Genomic DNA, 8,193 nt, shown 5'->3' with positions numbered 1-8,193 from the left:
TCGGGGCTCGGGCAGCAGTTGGGGGGGTGCTCTGCACCGGGCCCAGGTGGATCCCCAGGACCCGGACACCGGTGCGTGGACTCTAGGAGCCGCGGGGGCAGTCTTCGTAATGAAATCCGTACCCCTAGATACCGCCTAAATAGGAAGTGATAGAGCATCCCGCTCGGCCGGCGGGGGGAGGGCCCGGGCCGCAGTGGCAGGGACCCGGCAGCAGGCTACCGGCCCCTTTCATTTTCATTTTTCTTTTTTCTTTTTCTTTTTTGGCTTTTCTTGTATAGTCATTGTTTTTTACGCATTTTTATATGAATCGTATTGGGACAGAAAAATCAGAACAAAAGGGGAAAACCGCAAGAAGAAAAAAAAAGATGAAAATAGTAAGTGCGGATCCACATTGAGCCTCCTCGGGGTCTCTCTGGGTGCAGGTGGCATTTTCCACCCAAAGTTTGTCGGGGCTCCCTCGGGTCACAGCGAAGAAGCCAGGCTCCTGATGCCCTGCACAGTGCATTCCTGCTTCTGCTCCTCTCACTCGGCGTCAGCTCGGGTCCATCTTCCCATAGTTTTTATTTTTTTAATTTTTTGTTTTTTGTTTGTTTGTTTGTTTGGACCAAGGCCTTATAGCTGAGGAGACAAGGCCCGAGTGATTAATGGTGACAACCAATCCCCAAGTCCTTCCAGTGCCTCACTGGGCATCCAAATACCAGAGCATGGCAGAACTGAGAATTCAGCAGAAGGAGAATTTGAATCCAGATTCTCAGATTCCACACTCGATCTCTTTCTGTCTCCAATAGTTCGTAATCAGCCATTAAATCATTGATTTCAAGAGAGAAGGGACCTTTAGGGTCATCTGCGCCAGCATGCCCATCTTGCAGAGAAATAAAGCCCAGTCATACAAATAGGAACGCGTCTTTGGCTCCTATTTTGGACTCCCAGTTCAACACTCTATGCATTAGAACTCCCTGAGCTCACTGGCTTAATTAAAAACTATATAGGACAACATGAAGGCTGTAGAAAGAACACTGGGTTTGGAATCGAGGAAACAAATGAATTCTGGGAATGAATTATGGTTTTGGCAACTACCCACCTGTGGGATCTTAGATGCAGCTAGTGAAACAGAATTCTGGACCTGGACTCCAGAAGGCAGGGGACAGCAAGTTTGATAGAGAAGAATTACCTGGGCCTTAGACTGGTTTCTTTATTGTCATATAAACGAAATGGGCCAAGGACCAACCAGCGGATGCTACAGGATGGGTACTTATAAAGGGAAAAGTATTTCAGCACTCCTCAGATTCACCCGTCGGTTAGAGATGCTCTTCATTCCCCTAATTCTCGGAATATTTGTGGTGTCACTTGGCATTTCAGTGTGGTGTAGTGGGAAGAGTAATGGATTTAAATTCCGGCTGAGATGCTTACCGGCTGGTCTAGGGCCTCTCTGGGTGACCCTGACTTGGCTGAACCCCAGTTTCTTCCTGTTTAAATCAGGGATAAGAATATTTTACTGCCTGACTCAGAGGCTGATTGTCAGGAAAACTATTTGTAAACTCCTTGTTTCAGGGAGCTTTAGTAGGTTCCATAAGGAACAAACTATTATTATCATCATCACCCAGACCATTCAGAACTAAATTTCCACTCAGGACCCCTTTTTGCTTGAAAAATTTTTTATATGAACCCAGAACCTATTATATATATATAGATATGTGTGTGTGTGTGTGTATAAAATAGGTGTGCAAATCAAACATTTACTGACAACAAATCATAATTTTGTAACCCTCACATTGTTATATGACCTCAACATAGGATTGCGACCCATAGTTTAAGATATTGGGGTATCATAGATGGTGAGCTGGTCCTGCAATCAGGTGCCCAGGGTTCAAACATTAACTTACACATGTCTGCACCCAAGTCAGAACTTCTCAGAATCTGTTTCCTCATTTATAAATGAGAATGAACCTTATATCACATATTATATTATATCATATCACATACCATATCATATATATTATATTAAGTATATTATTATAGTATATATATATTACTACATTATATTATTTATATGTACACAGCATGCTTTGTACATAGTGTAAGCTTATTAATAAATGAATTAATGAACGCTTATTAATTTCATTTGATTTTTCCTTAGGGAGCAAGAAAAAGGGGTTCAGAGACAATAATTACTTATGGACTTGCTGTTCTGTTCCAAAAAATGGGACCTCTGGAGGTAAAGACTCTCTTTCTAAAGGGAAAAAGCCACTTATAGCCAAAGCTAGACAGGTAAGACTCTTTGTTAAAGAAAACAATCAAAGCTAAAATTGTGTATGTGTGTGTTGGGAGGGGTTTCTATATGTGAGTGTGTTGGATGTGTGTGTATACACATGTATGATGGCTCTGCCTCCTTAAAAAGCCTGCCTACAGACCCATTTTACTTTAATCAAGTCAGCAATCACGACTGAGCACTTACCATGTGTCAGGCACTGTGCTAACTGCTGGGGCTACAAAGAAAGTGCAAAAAACAGGATTTGGACTCAAGAAGCTCCCAATCTAATGGGGAAATGACACGCAAACAATGCGGTATGGAAGCTGGAAGGGCTATCAGAGCTCATTTAATACTGTTCTCTTATTTTAATGTTGATAATGAGAAGCTAAAACAGGATATTTTGACGTCTCTCTCTCTACAAAACTCCAACGAATCTTCCTATTTAGGGTGTGCCTAAAGTTTACCCATCTGTAAAATGGGGCAACAATAGCACCTACTTTCTTTTTTTTTTTTTTTATTCATTTTTCCAAATTATCCCCTCCCTCCCTCCACTCCCTCCCCCCGATGACAGGTAATCCCATACATTTTACATGTGTTACAATATAACCTAGATACAATATATGTGTGTAAATACCATTTTCTTGTTGCACGTTAAGCATTAGATTCCGAAGGTGTAAGTAACCTGGGTAGATAGACAGTGGTGCTAACAGTTTACATTCACTTCCCAGTGTTCCTTCTCTGGGTGTAGTTGTTTCTGTCCATCACTGATCAGTTGGAATTGGATTAGCTCTTCTCTATTTGAAGATATCCACTTCCATCAGAATCCATCCTCATACAGTATTGTTGTTGAAGTGTATAATGGTCTGCTCATTTCACTCAGCATCACTTGATGTAAGTCTCTCCAGGCCTCTCTGTATTCCTCCTGCTGGTCATTTCTTACAGAGCAATAATATTCCATAACCTTCATATACCATAATTTACCCAACCATTCTCCAATTGATGGGCATCCATTCATCTTCCAGTTTCTAGCTACAACAAAAAGAGCTGCCACAAACATCTTGGCACATACAGGTCCCTTTTCCCTCTTTAGTATTTCTTTGGGATATAAGCCCCATAGCATCAATGCTGGGTCAAAGGGTATGCACAGTTTGATAACTTTTGGGGCATAGTTCCAAATTAATAGCACCTACTTTCTAAGGTGGTTGTGAGGATCAAATGAGAAAATCATTGTAAAGCACTTGGCACATAGCACTTGGCTCAGCGCACTGTAAGTGCTTTATAAATGTGAACTAGAAGCATCATTGACTCCTAGATGGCACAGAAGATGGAACATTGGGCCTAAACTCGGGAAGATTCAATTTTGTGGATTCAAATTCGATCTCAGACACTTGTTAGCTGTGTGATCTTGGGCAAGTCATTTAACTCAGTTTCTTTCTCTGTAAAACGAACTAGAGAATAAATGGCAACTGCTCCAATATTTTTGACAAGAAAACCCCAAATGGGGTCATGAAGAGTCAGATGTAATTGAATGACAATAAATTATTAATTATTAAACTAAATTATGTCTCAAGAGTCCCAAGGTGTTTAACAGAACATCTCTTTGCACCTGTCTTCGGGAATCTGTACTGCAGACATCAATTTATCTCCAGATCTATCTGCTGTTTCCCCAAAAGAAAAGGTTGAAGATGCTGTGGGTTCAAAATCAGGGAAGTTACCCTTTGTTCTCTTGTGCTAATTTTGGGATAACCTGGGCGGTTCTTTGTAAGGATCAAGCACACAGTACTTGGGAAGGACTTAACCCAAGGAGAGTGACTTTGTTTCTCTTTCTGGCACCCTCTTGAGGAAGCTGGGCATCCAAAAAATAACACTGCCATGCCTCTGATTTAGTCTCGAAAAGCCATTCAAACAACTCTCTCTGGACCTTTTGTAAAATAAGATTACCCCATAAATGACTGCTGTACACCTTCTACTTGAATCAGGAATGGTTAAAAAGCAAAGGAAAAAAAATAAAACCTGCTTTTTTCCATTTTTTAATATTTTTATTAGTAAAAAAAGATACAAATGAGTGTATAATACAAATTAGATGAGGGACTGGCTCTAGAGCTAGAATTTCATGTCATTTTTCTAACTATACCATTAACTAGTACTTTAAACTAGTCTTTGAAGTGACAAGAAAAAAGTAAATATTTCAAGTGAGGACTTGTGAGCTATAACTTTTAAATGGACACAAACGCACAGAGTACCTTGAAACTGGGGTAAATTTACTGGGAGCCCTACCTATGAGACAAAGTGCTATTTAAATGAGGGTTAGATTTGGGTTCAGGAAATCCTATCTCAGACATCTAACAGCTGTGTGATTCTGGGTAAATCATTTACTCTCTGCCTCATGTTCCTCAAATGAGAATAATAATAAGAATAGTTATGTTCTCAAGTGAGAATTATAAGGCAGAATATTATAATATAATAAGAATTATATATTATAAGGCAGAATAAATAAATAAAATTTAGAAATAATATAAATAAATAAATGAGGTATTTGTGAAGCACTTGGAACATTAACTGGCACATAGAAGGTACTTAATAAATGCTTGTCTCCTTGCCCCAAATATCTTGCACTTACTCAGTTTGCTATGGATTCACTTTGTTTATGTTATACATATTTTTATTTATTTTCAACAGGCAATCACAACTTTATGAAACTTACGTGAAAACTAGATTTATTATAAGAGAAACGAACAAGCATGTGGAACCCAAAGAGTCCAATCCATGCAGAAGTTTGTGTATTTATGATAGCAGGACAAAGAGAGGAGGAGAAAACACAAATGTCCACTAAAGGATGGGGGAAAGTGCAGTAAAGGTGGACAAAGGACCCCTTCTGAAGGGGAGGAGCAAGGCGAGGGCAAAAGCCACATTCTTTTCCCTTTGGAACTGCTAGACCATGAAGATAGGATGGTGTGCTTATCTACAAGGCTCCCACAAGCAGTTTCTCAAGCTAGCGCAGCCTGTCTGGCACCTGTCTTGACACCCAAGAACACACAGGGAATACTGTGTTTGGGATGCAAACAGCAAATGATGTCAGCTTGGGGACGGCTGCCTTTTGTTCTTGACACGTACTCTGGGTCCAGTGTTTCTGGAAAATATGGAAACTCAAAAAAGACAATTCAGGGCATCCCTTAATATTCCTTAACAAGAGTCCGTGTGTGTGTGTGTGTGTGTGTGTGTGTGTGTGTGTGTGTGTGTGTGTGTGTGTGTTTGGTGGGATCCACCACTAGAATGAAAACTCCCTGAGACTGAAGTATTTTATAGCACTTTGTCTGACAAATGGCGGCACTTGGTAAATAATTTTGGATTGTTTGAGGCTGTGGCTTGCAGATTTCTTCCTGTGCCCTGACTCCATTGTTTGTCAGTGGATTTCTATTCTGGGCACAGTGCCTGTCACACAGTAGGAGCTTAATCAAAGCTTCTTCCATTCTTCCCTTCCCTTTCCTTGGTCTTTAGTCTTTCTTCTCCACCAGAATTCGGCATAAAATCACAAATCTCCCCTCTGTTGCTTATTTCCTGTGTCATCCTAGCTAAATTATTTCATCTTTCTAGATCGGTTTTGTCACCTAGATTAGATTCTTCCTCTTCCTATGATCATTCATCCTTCCAGAATCCCAGCTCTGGAATTCAAGAACTGCCCTCATCTTGTCAGCTCATACTCTTGACCTTGTAAAGACATCTCTGGCTGTCCTCTCCAGGGGGGATCGACCCTTATTTCATGCTCCCTGTCACACTGGGGTATTACTAAACTATGGAATTGACTGACTTGTCCTGCTCAAGTCAAATCAAGGAGCATTTATTTAGTGTCTGCTAAGTGCCTGACACTGTGCTAAGTGTTGGGGATACAATGAAAGACAAAAAAAAATGACCCTCGAGGAACTCACACATGGAGGAGACAACATGCAAAGAGCTATGCACAAACAAGGAACAGGCAGTAAAAACTGGAGATAATCTCAGGGGGAAGGCCCTGGGTTAAGTGGTGTGGGGTAGGAGAGGTGGTCAGAAAAAACACCCTTATGGGTGAGACTTGGAGGAAGCCGAGGCAGAGATGGAGACTTCTCTGAAATGGGAAATAGAGAGTTTTATTAGAAACACAAGGGTCCCTGAAGCACAGAGTACATGTGGGGAGCAAAATAGAAGATGAGTGAAAATATGGGGGAGGAAGGTAAGCTATAAAGGGCTTTAAAAGCCAGAGAGGATTGTGTATTTGAACTGGGAGGTAATACAGGACATCTGGAGGTCTGCAGAGAGGTCTGGGGCAGATAAGTAGAATTGAACATCATAAGCATAAAGATCATGGGAGCTTATAAGAACACCAAGAAAAACAGGACAGATGAAGAAGATGGTCCAGGAGAGAGATTCATGGGTATCCATTTGAGACTTGGATGAAGATTCAGTGAAAGAGAAAGGACCATTGGACAAGAATGAAGAGAATCAGAGCCAGCAGTACTATGAAAAACTAGAGGGAAGAGAGCATCATAGTGATTACTGACCAAAATTCAAAAGTTACAAAGAAAACTGAGAAATGGCCAATATAATAAAGGCCCCTTGGTAACCAGAGAGGGCAGTTTGAATGATGAAGGCAGAAGGCAGACATGGAGAGTGAGAGAAAAGGAAGTAGAGATCCTGATCTCCCAAAGAGTTTAGCCATGAAAAAGAAGAAACATAAGATAAAAATTAGCATGGATGGATGGTTCAAATGAGAATTTTTGGGGGGAGAGGGGAATCATGGGTGTGTTTGTAAAACAGGAGACAGGAAGAGAATAGGGATGAAAGAGAAGGCAATCTGCTGGAGAAGATAGGGTAGAATGAGATCTCTTGTGAATGAGAAGGGATTTATCTTGGCAGGAAGATCCAGTGAGCGTGGTTTCTGGTTTTCTCCCACTTTATCCAGCAGCATGCAGTGAATGGCGTGAGTGTTCTAAAGCCAGAGCTCGGTAAGCATCAGGATTTACCTAACAGGATTAGAATCGTGAGTGGGAACTTCTGTAATGCATAGCTGATCAATCTTCAGTGATTGAGGATGACTCTTAACAGGAATGCCGGAAAGGCTAGAATGGACTTTTCAGAAAATCTGAAACCAATTTTATTTTAAAGATGAGGAAACTGAGACCCAGAGAGATGTTCAACTTGGCTTTCAGGCTAGTGGAAATCTGGGTATTAGGGCTCCTACTCCATCACTCTTGAGATACCGCCATGTTGTCCACCAGGGGAGAAGACAAAAAAGGGAGTTACATATTAGTTCTATTTCAGTCCTTCCACGTACATCTGATGCCCTCCTTTTGGGGGTAACAACAAGAATTAAAAACAAGTTTCTATTAGACAAAAACATCTCATATGGCATGATTTATTGATAGAATGGATAATATATAAATGCTTTTTAAAATAGTAACAATCAGATAAGCTTATCCACTATAAATTAACTATAATAGTAAATCCACTATTAAGTAAATAGTAATAATCAGATAAGCTTATCAGATAAGATATCCTCTATGCTATGAGAGTAGTGAAACAGAAATATGTTGCACAATTACATTTTTGACTATATGCATTATCATGTAAAAAGGATGGTTGACAATATGGTACCATTAAGCACTGATCAAAAAGCATTATGTACATGAACCCAGCAACAATTTATAAAACGCTAAGAGGTCTGAAAAATACATCTTATTAGACATCCTTAGTTCCTGCAACAGAGAGGCTACCGTGATTTGTTTTACAGATAAAGAAACGGCGCCTTTGAGCTGAGACTCACCCAGAAGCACTCGGCTAGTATTTGGGGGCAGAGTTCAACCTTCACAGGACTGTGCCAAAAATTTGAAATTCAATGACAGAAAGGAAGCAGGCTTTGTCCTAGAGACCCTTACATGGCATATTGTAAATCCTCCCAGAATGCCCCA

At 40.6% G+C, this 8,193-nt stretch overlaps 1 long non-coding RNA gene across 1 annotated transcript; it reads left to right on the top strand.

The window, feature by feature from the left end:
* Nucleotides 1–217: 217 nt before the first annotated feature.
* Nucleotides 218–7,068, top strand: LOC141547787 (uncharacterized). Its single transcript, XR_012483624.1, has 3 exons — nt 218–374; nt 2,138–2,268; nt 4,931–7,068. It is a non-coding gene; the product is annotated as an uncharacterized LOC141547787 (long non-coding RNA).
* Nucleotides 7,069–8,193: the final 1,125 nt, after the last annotated feature.

The sequence above is a fragment of the Sminthopsis crassicaudata genome, chromosome 6 (genome assembly GCF_048593235.1).
Source record: "Sminthopsis crassicaudata isolate SCR6 chromosome 6, ASM4859323v1, whole genome shotgun sequence".
NCBI lineage: Eukaryota > Metazoa > Chordata > Mammalia > Dasyuromorphia > Dasyuridae > Sminthopsis > Sminthopsis crassicaudata.
This window is presented reverse-complemented; position numbering and strand designations above follow the sequence as displayed.